General features: G+C 37.3%; 1 long non-coding RNA gene across 1 annotated transcript; it reads left to right on the forward strand.

The window, feature by feature from the left end:
* The first annotated feature begins 2,261 nt into the window (after window positions 1-2,261).
* LOC140205548 (uncharacterized) lies at window positions 2,262-19,855 on the forward strand. Its single transcript, XR_011887872.1, has 3 exons — window positions 2,262-2,332; window positions 11,252-11,371; window positions 17,488-19,855. It is a non-coding gene; the product is annotated as an uncharacterized lncRNA (long non-coding RNA).
* Window positions 19,856-21,634: the final 1,779 nt, after the last annotated feature.

Raw genomic sequence — 21,634 nt, forward strand, 5'->3', positions numbered from 1 at the left:
AGTAAACTATTCTTTACATAAGTATTAAATCACCTCCACTCGTGGCTGTGTACTGTATTCTGTGCACTGCAATGTTAGAAATTATAATGCAGAATCAAAGAGGAAAATACACGTTCCGGCAAAATGAAATCTTTAAGGGTGAATATCAATAAAGTAGCGACTGTCAGTCTAAACAGAGAAAGCACATTGGATTTGCCACACATTATAAAAGGAAACCTGCTGTACATGTTTTCTGCACCTGTGTTCTGAAGGCTTTCTAAACTATGCAGACTCGCAACATAATAAATCTTAATATACACGCTTCTGGTTATTATTGCTTTTGTTTTCCCAAGGACAATTTAACTGCCTTTATTATTCGCACAGCAATGTCTGAATGGTTGCCTTTGCGAGGAACTTTATTTAATGTTTCAAAATATGATTTTGCAGTTTCTTCGGCACTAATGTGAATGTAAGTGATCACTTACTCATTAAAGGTATTTTGTGTTCTTGCCATTTTCTTTTAGCGTGCTTCTGAACCATTTTGTGGGGGGGAATGAAACATCAGAAATACATTACCTGGGTTTTTTTTTAAATTCACACGTCGGGGCCATGTAGTATATGTCCGTTCTGTGCAGCGTGTCTTGTTTAGAACAAGGACTGAACGTTAGTCTTAGTATTTGATCAAGTTCATCTGGACCGTTTATTGACGTCTATATATCATTCAAGTACACTGAAGGTGGACTCAATAATATGCTTATCGTTATTATTGAGAAAGTAAATATAGTTGTTGGCCTGCCTGTTATCATATTGGAGGGAATGTGTTCAATTTTAGAAAACAATTATGTTTTATATCCATGGCTTGCAATTGCTTCTTCGGTTACGATAAAGGAAAGGGCTTGAAGGTAACTTTACGCGATAAAGCTTTTCTTTCATTCCTTTAAAAAACATACAAGAATGAATCTGAACCCATAAACTCCCCATTGCAGCATGTGGCTGACGCGAATAAGAACACTAGTTTGTCAGATTTATGTCGCCTTTCTGATAGTGAAGACTAGTGTACTCCTCTGTTTATTTCACCAGCTACGTCGACTGGACATTCTAGAGGGGTTATTTTAATTACAATGCAATTTTAATTCGGGGTCTTCTCCATGGAAAGCTCTGTAAGCTGATTCCGTGGGAGACCAAGCGGAGTGCGTGGGCGCTGAAAATAGGAAGACAGATCCACAGCTTCTGTGATTTGCGTCACTGCAGGAGACGGGGCTGTTTGCCTGACAAATAGAGAGAATTAATCCTCACTTTATCAATATCTATCTCCAATTCGATAGCCAAATACAGGAGGAAAGGTGCTACTGCTAGAATGGTACAGGGACAGGTAGCCCTTCCCGAGAAAAGATTGGCAAGTTAAACCATTCCCTCTGGTGACACAAATCAAAGCGCACCCATGTTTACATCCATGCGAAGCTGCTGTGACCATTTTGTCTTACTGAGCATAACGCAAATGTTTTAACACTGGGAATCTATATTCTCCAAAAGAACCGTCTTTTCTGATCATCTCGACCCTCTGAAGAGACTATGAACGTGACGTCAATGGAAGAAGACTGACGCGGCCAAAAGAGAGGAAAAAAACTCAGTCTCTACACAGGCTGCAGACAGCAGCTTTAATTACTACCTATTTCTTGAAATTTCTGTCTGTAAATAGACGCTTAAGGGGTAATTCTGTCATCCCTATATCCCGATAGTCAGTTGCAATAAAAAAAAATGTTTAAAACACGCTCAATATTGGCCAGCGTGTTATAAAGCCCGGGTGTATTTTTTTGTTTTCCACAAGTACTTTCAAGGAACTTGCATTGCAGTGCGTTTGCACTGAAGTGTGAGGTTCCACATAAATAACACGAGCATGTTGCAAACAGGCTGATAAATATATTTTAAAACTACTCGCACAGAAGTAAAGATCTGGTGAGTACAGAGGAGCACAGCTCGGGAGATGTGCGGTAAGAGGGAGAATCTAAAAAGGCGTTGGGGTTTAAAAATCTCTGCAATGATGTAACTAAAGCCGGTCAGATGTAAGTGGTGCAGAGATGGTAGAGGGAAAAAAATTCTCAATGTTCACTTAATGGTTTGTACGTCACGTTCCAGCAAAATGCCTTTGTGAGTAGTTTTTTTTTGAGACCACATGCTAAAAATAGCAGCAGGGTTTGATCGCACTCCAGAAATAGACGGAGGGATTCACTTGTATAAAAAGAGAGCGCGGGTGGAGGAGAACCTGAATGCAGCTGCTATATATGCAACTCAATCAAGAAATTAATTATTGGAACACTTTTTTCCAGAACAGATCAACACTAAGCGACGATCGGTAAGAGTTGCATGCACAATTATTTCAAGCTTTATTCTGCATTTTTTTTTAAAGAAGGGGATTGATTTCTTTACCTCAGGAAAAAGGCTGTTTATAAGCACCTCTAGAAGTAGGCTGCATGCATGTCTTTCAGTGTATACACATTCTGGATGGTGGGCTGCAGGTACACGGAGAATCACCCAACGTTAGATTTGTGAATCAGTAGCGGTCGGATCTCGTTCTCTGTCGGCGCTGTTGAGTCCCCTTGATTTTCAGCAGTTAAACTGAACAGACCAGATATGTTCCAAAGACAAGCTACAATAAACGTAACAGTTTGTTATTACTCCTAGTAGCAAACAGATTCTGAGCAGGGTGGATCTAGGGAGCAGTAAGAGTAGCAAGAAGACCTCTTGTACAATTTTGTTATGAAAGGTTTAACGTGACCGAATTAGCACGCATTTCTGGGCTCCGCATACATAGCTCCCAGGCAGCTAATATTAACTCTCAATGCACTTTTTACCCCATTAATGATCTAATGTAGCATTATCCTGACCTGAAATCACAAATAATACTTGATAACTAGTGGTGTTGGTAGGGTTTGTGTGTGTGTGTGTGTGTATGTGTGGTATTATTTCACAACGGTGAAATTGTAACTGTTGCAAAACTTACTTCCAAACGTGAACAAACTGATGACTGAGGCACAATCAAGAACTGGCTTCCTGGATTTCCCATTCCGAATCTGGATCAACGCGATGCACATTGCTACCTGTGTACTTTCATCTTTTCTTCCCGCCTATACGTTTGAACTCTGTACCGGATGGTGATTTGTAGAAGAGGAGGCTATAGGATGCTTTATTTAGCTCCCTATTCTCACGTCATCCTTTATTTTTGGCCCGTTACTGCTCTTACCACTGTGCATCATTCTTCCCCTCTCACTTTGTTGTTCTTAGTCATATAGTGCTAAACGAAGTGGGTGGAATTACTGTTTCAGCGACGTTGTTGTGGGAAAGCTGTAGGGACCGGTCTATATGCCGTAGTGCTGCCTCCGCTGACACTCATTTGACCCAGTGCACTGGATGGTGGTACTTCGAAGAAGGATGCAATGCATTATTAATCTATATTAAACCACATATTGGGTGGGCAGTGGAAACAACACAAATTAAAATCGCTCTTCCTTTCAGCCGGACTTCATTCACTTTGCTAACAAGTCGGCAAGCTCTCCTGTCACCACCACCGCATTATGAAGATGTGTAGAGGACAATATGACACATGTGTAAATTGATTTGGTTCAAAATGCATAATAATAATTTAAACTGCGTTAATTTTAAGCCAGATGGATCGTCAACGCAATCTTCAAGCAAACAGGCTGCAATCCATTGATATATGCAAGGGTGTGTATTCTCCCTAGCAGTGAACTCAAACCAAGATGTATAACAACATGTTTACATTTATGGTCATTTTCGTGACAGGTTTGTGGTCATCGTGCACATATAGATAGAGTGAGAGCTAATTTAGATAGGAGGATAGTGAAAAAGATACAGAAGCAAATATTAATGAAGCATATATGCTAGTCGTCATCCAGAAATACACAAGGTAACACGAACGTACCTATACAGACGGCAACACATTCCGCAAATAAACACATGCTGACTAATCTGCACGGACACCCACCTTTTGTAACAGACCCGCCGCGTTTGCATGGCACCGTTGTGCAACGTATGTTAACCCAGCGCCAATGTTCGACAATCGGTGGCTGTGCACGTTCTGTTACTGTGGTTTTCTGGGTGCTGCACAGCCGTATTTAATAGTTTGCCAAATAGAATTAAATAAACAACTGCAGTAACTGGCATCATCATCTCCTCAGTGTCGTGGTACCTTTCCAGGGCTTGGTTGCTTCTTGGCGTAATTCAGAACATCGGCTAAGATTATTAGTATATTCAATAATTCAGAGTGCCGGTGTGAATTCTCCACTCCGATGGTGGAACAGCATGGTTTCAAAGTCGTGACTGCTAAGTGAGTAATCTGCGTGGATGCGTCATGGCTCCAGTCACAGTTCACTCGGAACTGGGGAAAATCGTGACTTACTTGATACATTCCCTAAATGAAAGACTCCCAATCAGAACTTCGGAAAACAAGACTGCTGCGTATCGGGGCGATCCGTTCGGGCTGCTTTTATTATCTTCCATAGTAGAAGGTTGGTCCTAGAATACATAATTACCGAGATCGTGACCCTCCCACACAGTATAATAACTTATATACAGTACTTTCCGTGGGTGAAAGGAATTTTAGTTTACAGTTTCTACCGACACCTTAATGTGCTAAATCCAAGACAGAACGAGGAACAAAAGGCAAGTCGAATCAAGACTTTTCAAAATATTTGTTCTTGTGATCTTATTTTGGGTGCATGCATTATGTATTGGCACATCATAGTCACCTGTTATCATCATAGTCATCACAGTATGGTGACCTCGGGAGTTATCCTTATTTTCTATTAAGTATGATATATGAGAGCTGTGGGGCATATCAAAGTGAACTATAATATTATTCGGTCAGCCTTGACAGGAATATGTCGTCCTGATGCAGGTGGTGTTTAAAAAGCATTCTTCATTTGTAAAAGAAGTAAAGCCCTTCAAAGCTAAGCCTTCTTTACATTTAAATTAGCGTGGATTCTCATATAATCAAGTCGAGCGCCATGCAGCAATAGAGTTACCAATTATTACTAAAACTTCAACGACTCTTCTGGCGTTCTCCGAGGCCCACCTTATTTGTCCTACAACCCCGCAGTTCCAAGTGTGGAGCCAGACATTGTTTGGGACTTGGGGCTTTCTCCTGGGTGCTTGGCGAACGTTGACTGTGAGTCGCGAGAGCTCCTGTATACAAACAGTGACATCACAAAACCTGTTCTTGGTCACCTCTTGACAAAGTTCACGACCAGCGCTGGTGTTGGGTGACCAGACCTCGTGCGAAGAAGGTGATCCTCGGGTCTGAATGGACTCACCAATGGCTGGAGCTGTAAGTCAGTTGTGGCGACCTGTTTAATTGGGAGTGTATTTTTTTTTTGAAAGGGGGGCTCTGAAATGAGCTCTTTCGGGATTGGATGATGACGATTCAGTGGACACCAATGAGCTTGCGCGCCAGTCTCTATTTATTTACTGGTCAGGGCGCAAGTACCCTCTTTTACGCAGCGCCACCAGTCTGCAGTATAGATTCCACTTGGAAAAGATCGTGATCCTCGCTAGGATTGAAGTCAATTTCTCCAGCATCTCTCTCGCCTTCTTTCCATACATATATATATCTACAGCGGTCCCTCGCTCCGACTCCTTCCCTCGCTTTCTATTTCTGTGCGTGTGGGTGTTTGTATGTGTATGTTATGTTAAGAACCTCAGTAGCCTGCTCTATAAATGAATAGGCTGTATGGGTGAGGCAATGCCTCGGAGGAGATGAGGGAAAGCCTGGATCATGTCAGGATGGCGATAGATGGGGTAGATCCAGCCTCGGCGAGGAGGGAACCCGAGCTGAGCGCCAATGAAAGGCTCCATCTGAAGACAGCGAGCCGCGAATCTCAAGATCTTCGCTTTTCCACATCGTGTAATCTTTTGCCGTCCCCTCCTTATGCTGAAGCAGCCGAAACCCCCGCCTGCGTACTTGTCTTTCTCGAATCTTTTTGCGGTCTGGGCTTGCTGTATGTAACTATGTAGCCGGGAAGCCCTTACCCCAAAAAGCATTTGCGGAAGACGCTCTCATCGAGGATGTCCAAAGGATGCGTTCACTGGCAACTCCGAACAGCGCGGCGCACAGGAAAGCGGCCCCAACCTCGACAGCAGTTTATTACCCATTTCACCAGCAGACCATCGCTTTCCCCTAACTTTTTATCAACTACAAATGATCGTCTCCCGGCTGCCCTTCATCCTGCCCCGAACTTTCTCTTTCCACCCCGTCAGCCCCAAGGTGGCACAGACAAACCGGTGGTCACCGTACCAGCCAGCCGTCACAATAAATAAGGACGGAGTTTAAACAAAATAAAAGTTTTTTTCCCTAGGAACATCAATTCTTTCCAGCAGCATCAATAAACAGTTCATTCACAGACTGCCGGTGACGAGCTTTGTGAAAGAGTCGGACAAAATGGCTGTGTAAAGCCCACACTCGCATCGTTGCGATAAAGCAACCTCCGACAGCGTTTACAGTTTTGATTATTGCTTAATCAAGATAAAAGAGGAATCCAGAAATAAATAAAGAAATGCTGCAAAGTTCTAAACTTTTACAATAAATGGTCCAGGGAGTGCGTGCCACTGTACAGGGATTCGCGAGCAATGTGCAGGGCTGTGCTGTGCACTCCCTGTCGTATTTCATCCCTATTTCTTTTTAAAACTCCTTTATAATTACAAAGCTTCACTTTGCTGGGTTATATCGTCCCCTAATACGGTTTTACTGCTAAAATAAATAGGTAATTAGGTACGGTTCAGATAAATCAAAGACAGAAATAATGCCTCTTTCTACTACACGAGCTCGAAGTCTTTGAGGGCAGCTGTTAAATTGTAGCAATAATTGGAGACGGTTTGCATCTTGCAAAATATGTCATCTTATTAGGTTCATGTAGGTGCGTCGCGAGTACATGGTACAGAAAACTTTTTGGTCGGGCGTTTCATTTTAAGTACTTGGGAAGATGAATAAGGGAATTGAATAAAGTGAAAGTCTGTCAGACTTAGTGACCAATTATGTCCTTTTGGCTTAACTATGGACAACAGTATATTACAAGTACAAGAAGGAAAATAACCTTATCTATTGCTGAATAGCATGTTATTTAATGCTGAAAGTTAGGATTGATTGTATGGCTGAGAATCGTTTAGTGAGAATCGTTCAGTGGTTTAACAATCTTGCTTGTAGGAGACATGAAACCCTGTTTTAAATCTTTATTAAGTATCGGGATAGGAAGTTACGTATGTGGACAGGGAATAATGAATTATGAGTCAGGACTGAAGCAAGAAAGTAAAATTTTGTATGTGTGTTGTTTCCAAATTCAAGCAGTTTACAGTGAGGATAACGTCTTATAGATTACCATACTTGAGATGTAAACACAAACTTTAATTTACAATAACTTTAACAGGTCAACCTCTGTAAGGTCACTAGGCGCCCGCTCAATCTGGTTAAATGCATTACTTGCTCTTATTTCAAAACGTTATTTCCAAGATGTTTTGACTTTCCCCACAATAAAGTTAACTAATATAGATTCTGCCCTCGTTGGGTATCCTCGTCAGTTTTAACTGATACTAAACACGTATGCAGGAACTGCAGTTTATTTAAAAGTAATTTTTTTTTGTTGATATGAGACGTTTGATACTAAATTGAGACAATAAGTTAAAGCCATTTCAATGAAATATTTAAGTAATGTAGAAAAGGCAGAGACATATGAAAGAAAAGGGCTTTTATCCCCTTTTATGTCTCCTACTTTATGTATCGATTTTATAAACTTGTATCTTCCACAGCATTTATGAAGACGTGAGAAAAGAAGTAATAGAGATATCATAGCAGTATATTAATGAACAAAAGATCTCCCATCTTAAAGCTTATTTCATAACGTATGAAGGACTTCATGACTAAGTGTTGGAATTGTATGTAAATACAAGCTATCAGCAAAACTATTATTGCAGGCATGTATCTAATAATAGATATATATTTACTACTTGTCATATTTATTATGCATACTTATTCCAGAAAAGATGTTTGCCAATTTCTCTGAATATGATACTGCAGCCCTTTTTATTTATAATTCCATATACCCATCTCCCTCACCCGTAACTTGCCCTCAGACAAGAGCTGCAGGCAATATCTTGCCCAGTAATTATACTGACCTCCATGCCTGCAAAATTCCTCCTTGCTTGGATGACCTTCTGTTTAATAGTGCTATGGTTAATTTGCTCATCCTTCCCCCTACCAGTGCTTGCTTTCAGCCATTCTTATATTTTCTTACAACATAGGAAGTTATTAGTCCCGTCACATCTCCACTGGTTCTCAGAGAATTCCCATCATTTCTATTTTAGCATGTATTTTCCGATAGTCATTTCTCTCTTACTGATTCACTCCACTCATATTTTTCTGTCCATCCACCTACATGAAGAGTAGTTTGAAATAACCAATTCACCTTCCAGCAAGTCTTTGTGACATGAGAAGAAATGAGACCACCACTGGATGAAATCCATGTAGTCAACTCCACACAGATTGCTTAGGAATGAACCTGGGTCAAAGGAATTATGAAGCACCATCAGTAACTGGACAAGTGCAGGGGCTGCAATTCCTCTAATACTATCATCTGAATCTATCTATTCATGGACACCTTAAGGTCAACCTACCCTATCTGGTAGTGACTACTGGCCAGATCCATAGTACTCAACCTTAGAATCAGCGCCTCACTCATGGAACAAAGTGTCTCGACAACTTTATTCTTTCCTTATAATATCGCAGTATTTGGAGTCCAGCACATCAGTTCTGAGCAAAATTTCTTCAAACTGCAGATGCATTCTGCAGATATTGCCAATATCCACAATCTCCCACATCCTTTTGCAACAACACATCACTTGCTCTGCCATCACCATTTTAAAGTTTTCTTTACTTGGATAGCTGGTTTTCTTAAAATTTGGATGCTATTGTTTGTCATCTAACTGTAGTTTTTAACCTAGCTATTAATATTGCATATGTTATTAACTTCATGTATTTACTTTTAGATTTTTACCATAATTTAGACCATAGTTCTTAACGTTCATACAACAAAAACAATCTAACAATGCCAAAATTAACCTCCATTTTCTTGCACATAATTAGAGCCTTATACTTCAGCAATAAGATGCTGACCAAATGACCTGAGGCAATTTTTAAAAACGCTAGGAGAGAGGGAGAAGGAATTCTGAATAGAAAGAATGTTAGTATTATATTCAGTAACACTGGCAAATGTTACTCTTGGAATAAATATGTATGAACAGTAAATACGTACCAAGCCTTCAGCATATTGATGTACCTGATTGTACCATATAATCTAAAAGTGTTTGGAGTCTAGGCTTAGTTTTTAGGACAATATGGCACCCATAATGGGGTTAACTTTTCTCTATCACACAAAATATGTTCTCACTATATAATTTAATTTTCTAACTATTATAAAATAACATACTTTATGGTGTCTAAATATCCCAGCTTTTTAAATTAATGAAATTATTAAAATCCCCACAACAAAGCTATTTTGAAAATTCTTAGCATTCAAGCTAATATTTTATACAGAACATAAACTATAGTGATCCAATTTTTAAAAGATATGTAATCACAAAACAAACTTGCAATCTACCAGAATAATAAAATGCAACATACACAAAATGCTGGAGGAACTCAGCAGGTCAGGCAACATTTATGGAAATTAATAAGCAGTCGACGTTTCGGACCGAGACTCTTCTTCGGTGATAAAATAATCCTTCTTCACTGAAATAAATATTATATGTATAATATGTATATTTACGATGGGGAGATTTTCTTCATGTTTCATTCATGTTACAGTCTTGTAAGCAATAACTTTATAACCTAGTATTATCTCTGCATGCACCACAGGCTACCTTGGTAATGATCCATTTTATTATTTAACCTATCCCACATAGTTGGTGTACACATATTTAAAAAGTTAGGATATCTGCAAGCTAATTATAGCTAACAACATTGTATTTTAAACTTGAGCAAGTTGTACTGGGGTAATTACAATTTCACAAATGACAAAAATCTAACATGATATGTAAAATAATATGGACCAGACTTTGTCCTGATGAAGGCTCTCGGCCTAAATTGTTGACACTTTATTTCTTTCCATGGATGCTACTTGATCTGCCGAGTTCCTCAGATTTTTGTGTGTGTTACTCCGGATTTCCAGCATCTGCAGTATCTCTCGTGTCCAGTATTTTGGTTTGTTTAATTAGTTTCAAATATAGTATTATTTCTGCTTTATTATGATTTACTTGTTGAAATGAGAAATGGCAGAATTTTGAGAAATTTAATATGTAATGAAAATAATGCCTTAACTGCCTAAACTTGGTGAAGTAGCATTATAGATAATGTTTTATAATACTTCATGGTATTTAAGGGATTTTGCACTCATTAGACAATAAACTTGATAATAATATCATGCACATTAATGCCCTGTTGCAGTCAGGCTAACACAAATTGTTTAGGATTATAATGTAGTATCTATAATAGCCAATGAAGGTAAAATTACAGTTAAACTCTACTTTCTAAATCAATGTGGCTAATGTGGTGTTACTTGACATCAGGACACACACCTATATAAAAGGCAATTAAGTAATTGTATTAATTAAAATTATTTCTTCTTAGTTAACATTATGAGCGATTGTGGGCAATGGACAATTTGTAGCAATGCACTTGTATAGATAGGCTGCCGAAATAATTATCTTTGGAATTTGTGATTAAATTAGCTGGGCCTATAATACAAGTATAAACATAAGAGATGCTGCAGATGTTGGAGATCCAGAGCAACAAATACAGAATGCTGGAGGAACTCTGCAGGTCAGGCTGCGTCTATGGTAATGTATGAGCAGCCATCCTTTCAGCCTGAGACCCCGAAGCCCTGTGAGCCTGAGGGTTTTAGCCCGAAATGTTGACTGATTACTTACTTCCATAGATGCTGCCTGACCTGCTGAGTTCCTCCAGCATTTTGTGTGTGTTATTCTATAATAAATGCATCTCCTTTTCTCCTATGTCATGGCAAAAATTACAATTCTCAATGTATTTTAGCTGAGAGAAGTTTAAGCGAAGATTTTGAAATTAAGCGTCGTAAAACTGAGTAGGTGTTTTGGAAGTAAATTTGTTTGGCTCTGAAGTACTGAAGCCAATTTTGTGTTGGAAATATGTTCCCCTTTACTATTAGTTAATACATGTATTTTTATCTCCATGCAGTTATTTTCCTATCTATCCTGCTTCAGAAATTTGGTCTGGTATGTTAAGACTGATGTTAATGAAAAAGGCCCCATAATTGTGAAAATACGAAAATTAAAGCATTTCTTGGAAAAAAATCAGGTAAGAACAAATACATGTTACAGTTCTTGTGCATATGTGTTACTCTGATTGCCCTACAAAAACTAGCATGTTGCTAATCTTGGATAAGTGAATGTATAACTTTAAAACCTGTAGTAAGATGACTTCAAAAATATTTTCTGTGATAAATAACTGGTATTTTACAGAATGAACAACAACTTTTTATTTTAGCTATTTTTACATGTTTGGTTGAACTGAAAGAAACAATGATAGATATACTGTAAACTAACCACCTTGCATAGTTTAAAAAGGTTAGGTGTATTTTGAGGAATCTCCACATCTCCAGAACCAAAGTTTTATTCTTTTTTTAAAAATACATAGTTGAATGATCAATAATGGAAACCACTATGATTGACTTTAAGAAAGATCAAAAGATTATTTGATATGTGTCAGAACAATGATAATAGAGAATAAGTTTTCATTCTGAGCAGTTAACACGTACAGCCATAGAGATACATCACAGAAATAGACCCTTTGGCCCATCTAGTCCATGCTGAACTATTAATCAGCCTAGTCCCTTTGACATGCACCTGAACCGTAACCCTCCATATCTTCTCATTCCTGCATCTATACAAATTTCTCTTAAATGTTGAAATTGAACACTTCTGCCAGCAGTTCGTTCCACACTCTCACCACTCTCTGAGTGAAGAAGTTCCCCCTGATGTTCCCCTTAAACATTTCACCTTTCACCCTTAACCCATGACCTCTAGTCCAGTCTCATCCAACCTCAGTGGAAAAAGCCTGCTTGTATTTACCCTACCTATACCCCTCAGAATTCTGTATTGTTCGTTTGTTATCTGCTGTGTTGTATCATGTAGGCGATTATGGTCTTTCCATAACCATGATTGTTCTTGGCCAGCTTTTCTACAGAATTCATTTGCCATTGCCTTCTTCTGCCAGTGTCCTTACAAGGTGGGTGACCCCAGCTATTATCAATACTCTTCAGAGATTGTCTGCTTGGCGTCAGTGGTCCCATAACCAGAACTTGTGACATGCACCACCTGCCCCAATGGCATCACGTAACCCTGCTCAGGATGCTAAGCTGGTGCTACACTTTGCCCAGGGGATATCTGCAGGCTACTGGAGCAAAAGAGAGCCTTACACCTCCTTTGGTAGAGATTTATCACCACCCCGCCATCGGTCATAATTTTGTATACCACTTGCAAACCTCCTCATTCGCCTATGCTCTAGGGCAGAGGTTCCCAACCCAGGGTCCACTGACCCCCTCAGTAAATGGTAAGGGTCCATGGCAGAAAAAAGGTTTGGAATCCCTGCTCCAGGGAATAATGTCCTAATTTATTCAACCTTTCCCTACAACTCAGGTCCTCAAGTCCTGCCAACATCCTTTTAAATTTTCTCTGCACTCTTTCAATCTTATTGATACCTTTACTGGGGGAGGTGACCAAAACTGCATATATTCCAAATTAGGTTTTAACAAAATCTTATACAACTTCAGCATAACATCCTAAATCTTGTATTCTATACTTTGATTTCTGAAAGCCAACGTCCTAAAAGCTCTCCTTACACTTGTGATGCCACTTTCAATGAATTATAAATCTGTATTCCCGGATCCCTCTGTTCTGCCACACACCTCAATGCCCTCCCGCTCACTGTGTAAGCCCTGTCCTGGTTGGTCCTACTGAAGTGCAACACCTTGCACTTGTCTGCATTAAATTCCATCTTTCCAGCTGTTCCAGGTCCTGCTGCAAGCTCCTTAGACTTCCTCGTTGCTCACAACACACCCAGTCTTGGCGTCATCCGCAAATTTGCAAAAATAATATTTTAGAGATCCAGTAAAACTATTGTTCTGCTTTGCATACTTATATTTTAGGCAAAGTAGGTAACCCAAATTATTATCTGAACAGATAATTAATACTGTTTATTTTCTTTATGTGCTAGAAAAGGTATTTACTTCAGATGTTCCTTAAAAAAGAAACAGCTCTTTACAGCATTAAATAAACTAGTTGAAAGTTCCCAGGAATGAACCTCACCATAGCCTATCCTGGTTCAACCACATTGATGCTACAACCAAGATAGCTTACCAGTGCCTCTACTCCCCTAGGAGACTAAAAAAATTGGATTGTCCCCTTTGAAGTTCACCGAGTTTTATCAATGCACCATAGAAAACATCTGATATGGTTGCCTCATGGTTTGGTATGGCAACTGCTGTGCCTGTGATCACAAGCAACAGCAGAGAATTGTGAACATTTCTCAGCACTTCATGGAGACCAGCCTCCCCTGCATGGACCCTTTGTTTTATTATCACCATATATGAGCATGAGACTTATTTTTCTGCTGGTGTTCACAGTAGACCAAAGAAATACAATAAATTCAATGAAAAACTACACACAAATACTGACAAGTAACCAACATACAAAGGAAGGCAAACTGTGCAAATATAATAATAATAATAATCATTATAATATTAACAGAAATTAATAAATGAAAAACACCAGAAATATGCTGAATTAAAAAAGGAAATTGAAAGACTTTGGAACATGAACAGGATATACATTGTCCCAATAGTAATATCTACAACTGGTGTCATCCCAAAGGTACTATACAATAGCTTTAAACAATTAGGGCTACACAGCAACATCTATGTAAATATTCAGAAAGCCACAGTACTAAACATCACCAGAATAGTCCGAAAATTCCTAGCAATTGAGAAATGTGCATGCTTGGCTATGCCCATACCTCTGGTTTTACCAGCTTGAGCTGAGAAAAAAATTAATAAAACTAATAGTAAAAGACTAACAAATTCAAGATGATAAATGTAGAAATTATCAAGAGAAACCAGAAACAATCCCACACATTACAGGGTCCTGCAGCAGTTTAACTCAATCTGATTACTTACACGGGCATGATCAAGTGGCAAACATCATTAAGCAAGATCTTGCTTTAAAATTCAATCTCATCAAATAAACCATACCTTTCTTTAAATACAAGCCTGACCCAATTTTAGAGTCAGAATCCCACAAATTGTATTATGACCAACCCATTATTACAGATCGGACAATTCACAATAACCATCTAGATATAATAATACAGGGTAAACAAACAAGAATAACTTATTTAATAGCTATAGCCATTCCAAGCACATATAACTTACTGAAATCAGTAAATGCAAAACACCAGAAATATGCTGAATTAAAAGAGGAAATTGAAAGACTTTCGAACATGAACAAGGTATACATTATCCCAATAGTAATATCTGCAACGGGAGTCATCCCAAAGTCGCTACACAATAGCATTAAACAATTATGGGTACACAGTAATATCTATGTAAATCTTCAGAAAGCCACAGTACTAAACACCACTAGAATAGTCTGAAAGTTCCTAGCAATTGACAAATGAGCATACTGGACCATGCCCATATCTCAGTGTTGACCAGCTTGAACTGAGAAAAAAAATAATAATAATTAATAAGTAAATAAATAATACAGAGAACATGAGTTGTAGAGTCATTGAGAGTGAGGTTGTGGAATCAGTTTGCATTTCTCGCTGCCTCAGTAAAGCAGTCAGCATAATCAGACTTCATCTACCTTGGCATTTTCCTCTTCTCCCCCCTCATATCAGGCAGAAAATACAGAAGCCCGAAAGCACACACCACCAGGCTCAGGTACAGCTTCTGTCCTGCTGTTTTAGGACTATCAAGTAGTTCCCTAGTACGATAAGATAGACTCTTGATCTCACGGTCCACCTTGTTATGACCTTTCACCTTACTGTCTACTGCACTATTTTCTCAGTAACTTTTAACACTTTATTCTGCATTATACTATTGTCTTACCTTTTACTACCTCATTGCACTGTTGTACTGAATTGATTGGTAAGGGCAATATGCAAGACAAGTTTTTCATTGTACTTCTGTACATGTGGTGATAATAAACGAATTTACAAATTCATCAATTATTCAGCTAGGATATCTTAGCATGTTAAATGCTAATCAAGTATCTGCAAATAATAGGAATGGATGATAGATTGCTCATAATCTTAAATTATCCAGGTGAAAAAGAAATAAAATTCTATAACTCTATCTAGAAGATTAGATAAAGTTGAATACTAGCATAAAGGTTGCTTTGGAGCAATGGCAGACAAATAACAAGTGTGTTAAATACAGGGTTGGGCAAGATTAAAAGAGGCTATGAAAACTATGCCAGAAATCCCCCCTTCCCAAAACGTACATTTCACATTTCATCTTTAACCAAAATACACATTTACAACTAACATGATTTTGTAGAATAAATTGATAGGAATAAAATTGATAGGAATTCATTGTTGCTCTCAGGGTAAGGACCAGAAGGTAGTTCTACTTAACCATTTGGATGACGTTTTGTTCATTCATAAATGCTGAGGAACAAAAAAGATTTTTGAATATTTTTCTGAGCCTCATATAGGAGATTGAGCTAGAACCTACAGTATATAATGAGGGTGATAAGTGCCATTGAATTCAATATCTGTAGATTGCTTAGGAGGACAAGAATCACATCCCTTTTTTATCTTGCATTCTAATTTCTTCATAGAAATGCCTTTCCGAAATTTTTTTTCTGCTGACAGATTTGAAATAGCATTGTACCAACACTTAAAACATCTCGTAAGAAAATTAGAAATGGCAACGATCTACAGAATTAAAAAAGAATACAATTCATAAGTTCATTAGGAGTTCTTTTATCGTTGTTTTTGCTCATATATAGAAAACACTTTCAGGGATGGAAGACAATCGTAGAATTGAGCTGGGTTTATCTACTTAAATCCGTTTGTCTATCATCTGCTGAGAAACGCCGTTAAGATACGTTCGATTCTTAAATCTAACACCTTTAACTTAATCTAACGATTTATAAATCTGCGAGGAAGTTGTGGTTTATGACAGCACTGTTATTTATTTTAACCTCTTAAAGTCAATTCAATCACTTTTTTAACTAACAGCCGTCACTTGGTTTTATTTTACATTGGCGTCGATAAAGGATTATAAAAGAAAGGGCACGGAAGGGTGTATCATAAAAATAAAATATCTTTTTTGATTCTGTAAATGATTTTTTTCACTCTCAGCCTATGATAAATTGATTTTTTTTAGATAAGTAAAGATAATACATTTAGGAAAGCAATGAGAGATCAAGCATAGGAAGAGTTTCTTCTTCAAATGAAAAGGACTTTATTTCACCGGTGAACCGGGATATTTTGAAATGAAGCTAATGGTACAAAGCAACTTAATGGCGTTAAAGTGATGCTCACCTGAATATGAATTGAAACATACAATAAATCGTGTGCTTTCGACATCCTGTGCCTTGGTTTTTATAATGATTTGTTTCGTACGACGAGATTAAATGTCTGTTGGCATAATGTTATTTTTAACATTAAATAATTTTGTATTAACATATTGCGAAAGAAAATGTGTGTATATAATTTCTTCAGATAAAGTTTGTTCATTTTAAAGCCGGTGCCGAAAGTGTCAGCTCCAATAAAGTCAACGTTATTCCCTCACTTGGTTTTAAAAACAATATCATTTAGACAAGTGAGAATGTCTGTGTATAATACCATAAGACCATAAGACGTAGGAGCAGAATTAGGCTATTTGCAGTAATATTGTAGCATGCTATCAGATTCGTAAGGATTTAGTTAAAAAGAAACAAAATAATGTGTTATCTTAACTCTGACCAGAAGATCATCACATCGTTTGTTTATACACTTTTTTTAGAACAGGGAGATCCTAGGTTATACTTCAAAAAAACTAATTTTGAATTAACTGATTTGGAAAACACAAATACTGTATTGCAGTGTTCTTGAGTCAGGGAAATTGACACATTTTAGTCTTGCTGTCTATCATGGCTCTTTGATACTAACTGAAGATTAATAATTTCGGCACTGAGAATGGGTGGATGGATAAATATGTAATTGAGCTTTCCATATTGTCAATTGACCTATCATGGGTAAATTTTTAGAATGACAACTTGGATGGGACAATGGTCCATTGCTGTAGTCTAATGGAATATATTCCAATTAATTATGATTACTTGAAGAAGTAAAGGTGAAAATTGGGAAGAAACTTGGTGGGTTGAATATTGGTAACTGTGTCACAAGCATGTTTTTCTCTTTCTTAGGCAGCCCCTTGGGATCAAGAATGACAATCTTCCTCGTCTGTTTGTAGGTTTTGAGATGGCTGATGAGGTCAATGTAAGGTCTCCAAACTCTACCACAGGTGGGGCACTGGGCACTTTTTGAAATAGTACACAGTTTCCATCACCTATGTTAAGCTTCCATAAGTTCCCACAAAATTGACCCAGTGCTCCATTTAATTGACCAAATGCTCCACCTGCATTTTGAGTGACCATGAGCTGTGGGTTCTCTTTGACCCAAGATGGGTCTGAGAACCGCCCTTTTGGAAGTCTGATATTCAGCATGCAAATAGTATGGCATGCAATGAGAGCTGACTGAGTATAAGTATGGCCTCACTGCTGGGGTTGTTGGCTTGGTTAATATCGACTTGGTTATCCTGCTAGTGAATCTGAATGATCCTGTTGAGAAGAACTCTGCCAAAATCTCTTCAGTGTTATCTATAGGAGGTTCCTGTCTCTAAGTTTGAAGGAGGACGAGGGTCATGGCAGCCTAGTAGATTATGAGCTTTGTGGCGGTTTTGAGGGTTTCACCTTCAAACACTCTTTTCTCTGGCAGCAAATAGCTGTGCTGGGATACTGAAATTGATGGCAAATTCCATTTTGAATGACTGCCTTTAACCAAGCGAAGCAATCTGAGTTTTCCGGGATCCGATTGTGAGCCTCTAGTCTGGAGCTTGGTGTGAAAATGGAAGCAGGTTGGTTGTGGGTCTTTGTTTAGCTGAAATTAAATGTAAGGACCGACCTCTCATATATGCTTCAATGAATAAATTACTGACAACTTTGAGCTTGTTCTCTGAAAGTGTGCACATGTAAGCATCATCCGAATATTGCAGATTGATGACTGAAGTTGGGGTGACAGAGGTTCTAGAGTGGAGGTGACAAGTGGGTTGACAGTTTCCCATTTCTCATGCAGATTAGTTTCCCTCCAGTAGGAACTTAATTGGAGGTTAGTTACAACCTTGCTGCAGGGAAGATTGAGAGAAGCATTGGGGTAATCATACACTGAGGTTGGTTTTACTGTGAAGCCGTTAGTTAAGACTGTGATTTTGCATGCAATCAGTAAGTAAATCTAGGATGAAGAGAAGTTTCTGTTGTCACACAGATTTGTAGAGATGTTCCACAAGCCCAGCTGACTGCTGGGGTCAAAGTCTCTTGTGAGGCCATTAACAATGGATGAAGCTGTTCCCGTTTTCTTGAAATTGATGCAGGATAAAGGTCATGTGCACTGTGGCCTTCAATGGATGAATCCATACTGTGATTTGAAAAGCAACTCTTCAGTTATAGGGAGGTGTTGAGGAAGATCCCAACAATGGCCTTCCATATGGCAGGAAGCAGAGATACCTTCCTCGGTGTTGTAATTAGATTTGTCTTCTTTCTTGAAGATGGTTGTTCTAGTGACCCCCTAAGGTCTCCTGGTGTGTACCTATTTTCCCATTTGTGACTGAACTTAATCTCTACCACTTGTTCAACTTCTGCCAGCTTCTAAGGTCTGTTCACAAGGTCTTGTTGTTTTCATTTGGTCAGAGATATCAGCAATATTTTACCAAATATGCCATGGAGACAAAGGTGCTCATGTCAAGAAATAAGTCCTGTCCAACAAATTCTTTGAAAGGTTTCTTTCAGCAGGCACTGATTGCTTCTTTGTCCTGGATAAATTCACTCTCATTCTTGTCTTTCAGTGAAGTATGCCCTTGTGTTGTTTGGGTAGTAAGTGGTCATGACATCACTGAAAAAGCTATATTTATCCTTTTTAATCAGTGAATTGCTGGATCTCCTGCCTTTTTCATTCAGCACTATTTTCATGTGTTTTTGGTCAGATTTTGGCCTTCAGAGTACTGTAGGGGTATTTCTTTTTGTTTGAGCCATGGAGGACCTTACATGTAAATTATCATAAACTCCCAGCAAAATATCTTTAAGCCATATATCATGAAATATTGTAAGTGTATTCCTAAAATGCTTGTTACTCATGTAAGCCAGATAATTAATCAGTCTAAAACAACTTGGTTCATTTTCCTTGAAAATATATATTTAAAAAGTAAGAACAAGTAAAATAATATTTAAAAATGATATCAGAAGACTGACTACAGTGCAAAGGCGAACGATAGCATGTGAGGTCAATGGCAAACAATATTTTAATGGGTATCAGAGAACCAGATGGAACAGCTTTGAACTATTTGTTACAAAATGATCTTTTATAATTACTGCACTTTGTTATCAGTTTTGTAATTCATTTTAACTAAATAGAAGGCTAAAAATATCTGGTACTAGTCAGAAGGTTGTATTTAATAAATAGTAAAGCCAACATTTATACTTCAGATGTCAACTGTTCACGTGTTCTATTGATTTGCAAACAAAATAAATAATTTTATCTTAAGAAATAAAGATATTTTATTTGTATACTTTCATACATAATATAGCTTGTGTTTAACAATGTAAGGAACTGTGCTTCTCAAAATTAATCTTATATTAAACTATTTATTTTCTGATCAGCCAGAAGCAGTCTTTTTTTCAAATATACGTACAGTTTAGATTTGACCATCTTACTCTTGGGTTTCTTTTGTTAAAGCTTACATAAGGCAATTGATTTCAGAAACTCAAGACAGAAATATTCCCATATTCAAAACAAAGAAAGACATACTATAATAAAAATTGAATGTATACTTATTTTACTAAATATTCATTGCAATGTTCACATTAGAATGTGTGCAAAATTGCTGTTCTGGGTTAAATACCCTGAAGAAAATTCATTTAGAACAACTGAATATTTGAGTCAAACCACAGTTATATAATTTTGACATTAGAAACTTAAAATGTTGAAGATCAGAATTAAGTTAAAATTCTGTCTAAATATTCCACTGTAACACATACTAAAAACGTCTTTGATTGTAATAGTTTACTGGGTTGGTGAACTAAAAGTGAGAGGATTAAGCATTTGATTGATTCATTTGAAACCAAAACTATTTTATATTGAAAATATAAAAGGAAAACGTATTATTACACAATAAATGACAGAGAGAACATTTTTAAAAGAAGTGTATAAAATACCATTTATTATAACAATGTAAACAAATTATTGGATGGGTGGTATCTTTAAGCATCTGTGTTAAAAATGCAAACCCTGATTTTGTTACTTTATGAGATTAAAATTCAAATGTTTTGTTTCCTGATAAATTTAATAGATTAACAAATTTTTAAAACTTTCATTCAAACATACTTTTGACCATGTAGAACCATATGGAAAGCCAAATGTTGGTGGGGAGGGGGGTTTAAGCATATTTTGATCACATTACAATATTATTTTCCAGAAATATGAAAAGATGGTCAGAATTTGTTGTGGTATTTAACGTAAAATTCAAGAGAAAAATTTCCTCAAGCAAAGGAGCAAAATGGTGGAACATATTTACATAAAGTGAGGAATACTTGATATTTTATTTGTGAATGTAGCAAACTTAAGGAAAGAATTGGGATATTTGTTTTCAGAGTAGTTGGCTAGCTGTGATTTGTTCTGTTACGATATTGTTATTTTTTATATTTTAATCAAGAAATGTACACTTGTACAAGCCTTGGTAAATATGTGTACTGTAATTCTAATGGATTTTTCAAAATGAGTTACAATTGTCTATGTGGCATTTGCTGTTCTTCAAATTATAAAACAATCATAGTCAGACAATATTGTACATTATAGGTAATTAAAAAGACTACAGAAATAATATTTGAGCAAAATTTTAATCCAATAAATTTTACTTGAAGTTTATAAAAAATACCCACAAGACATTCAATCCAATTTACTATTCTAACTTAATAAAAACATATCTTGTTTAGTATTTAGTATGTTTGAACAAAATATGTTTATAATTAGTGAAGAATTGTAGGTGCAAGTACTTTGTTAAGTAAGTCAAAAATTGTAAATAATTTGTACTAGGTTTAGTTAAGGCGTACTGTATTTTAGTTGCTCTAAACATTGTGCTGCTTGCAAGGGTATTTAATAATTAAGAAAAATTGATCATTTACTCATGCATTTTGTTAATGTTACTCATCAGTTAAATACAATGTTATAATAGCAAGCTATTTCAAACTTAAGACAAGCAGGATAAACACAATATGCGTGAAAGACTGTTGCATTTTCATGGAG

The sequence above is a fragment of the Mobula birostris genome, chromosome 11, assembly GCF_030028105.1.
Source record: "Mobula birostris isolate sMobBir1 chromosome 11, sMobBir1.hap1, whole genome shotgun sequence".
NCBI lineage: Eukaryota > Metazoa > Chordata > Chondrichthyes > Myliobatiformes > Myliobatidae > Mobula > Mobula birostris.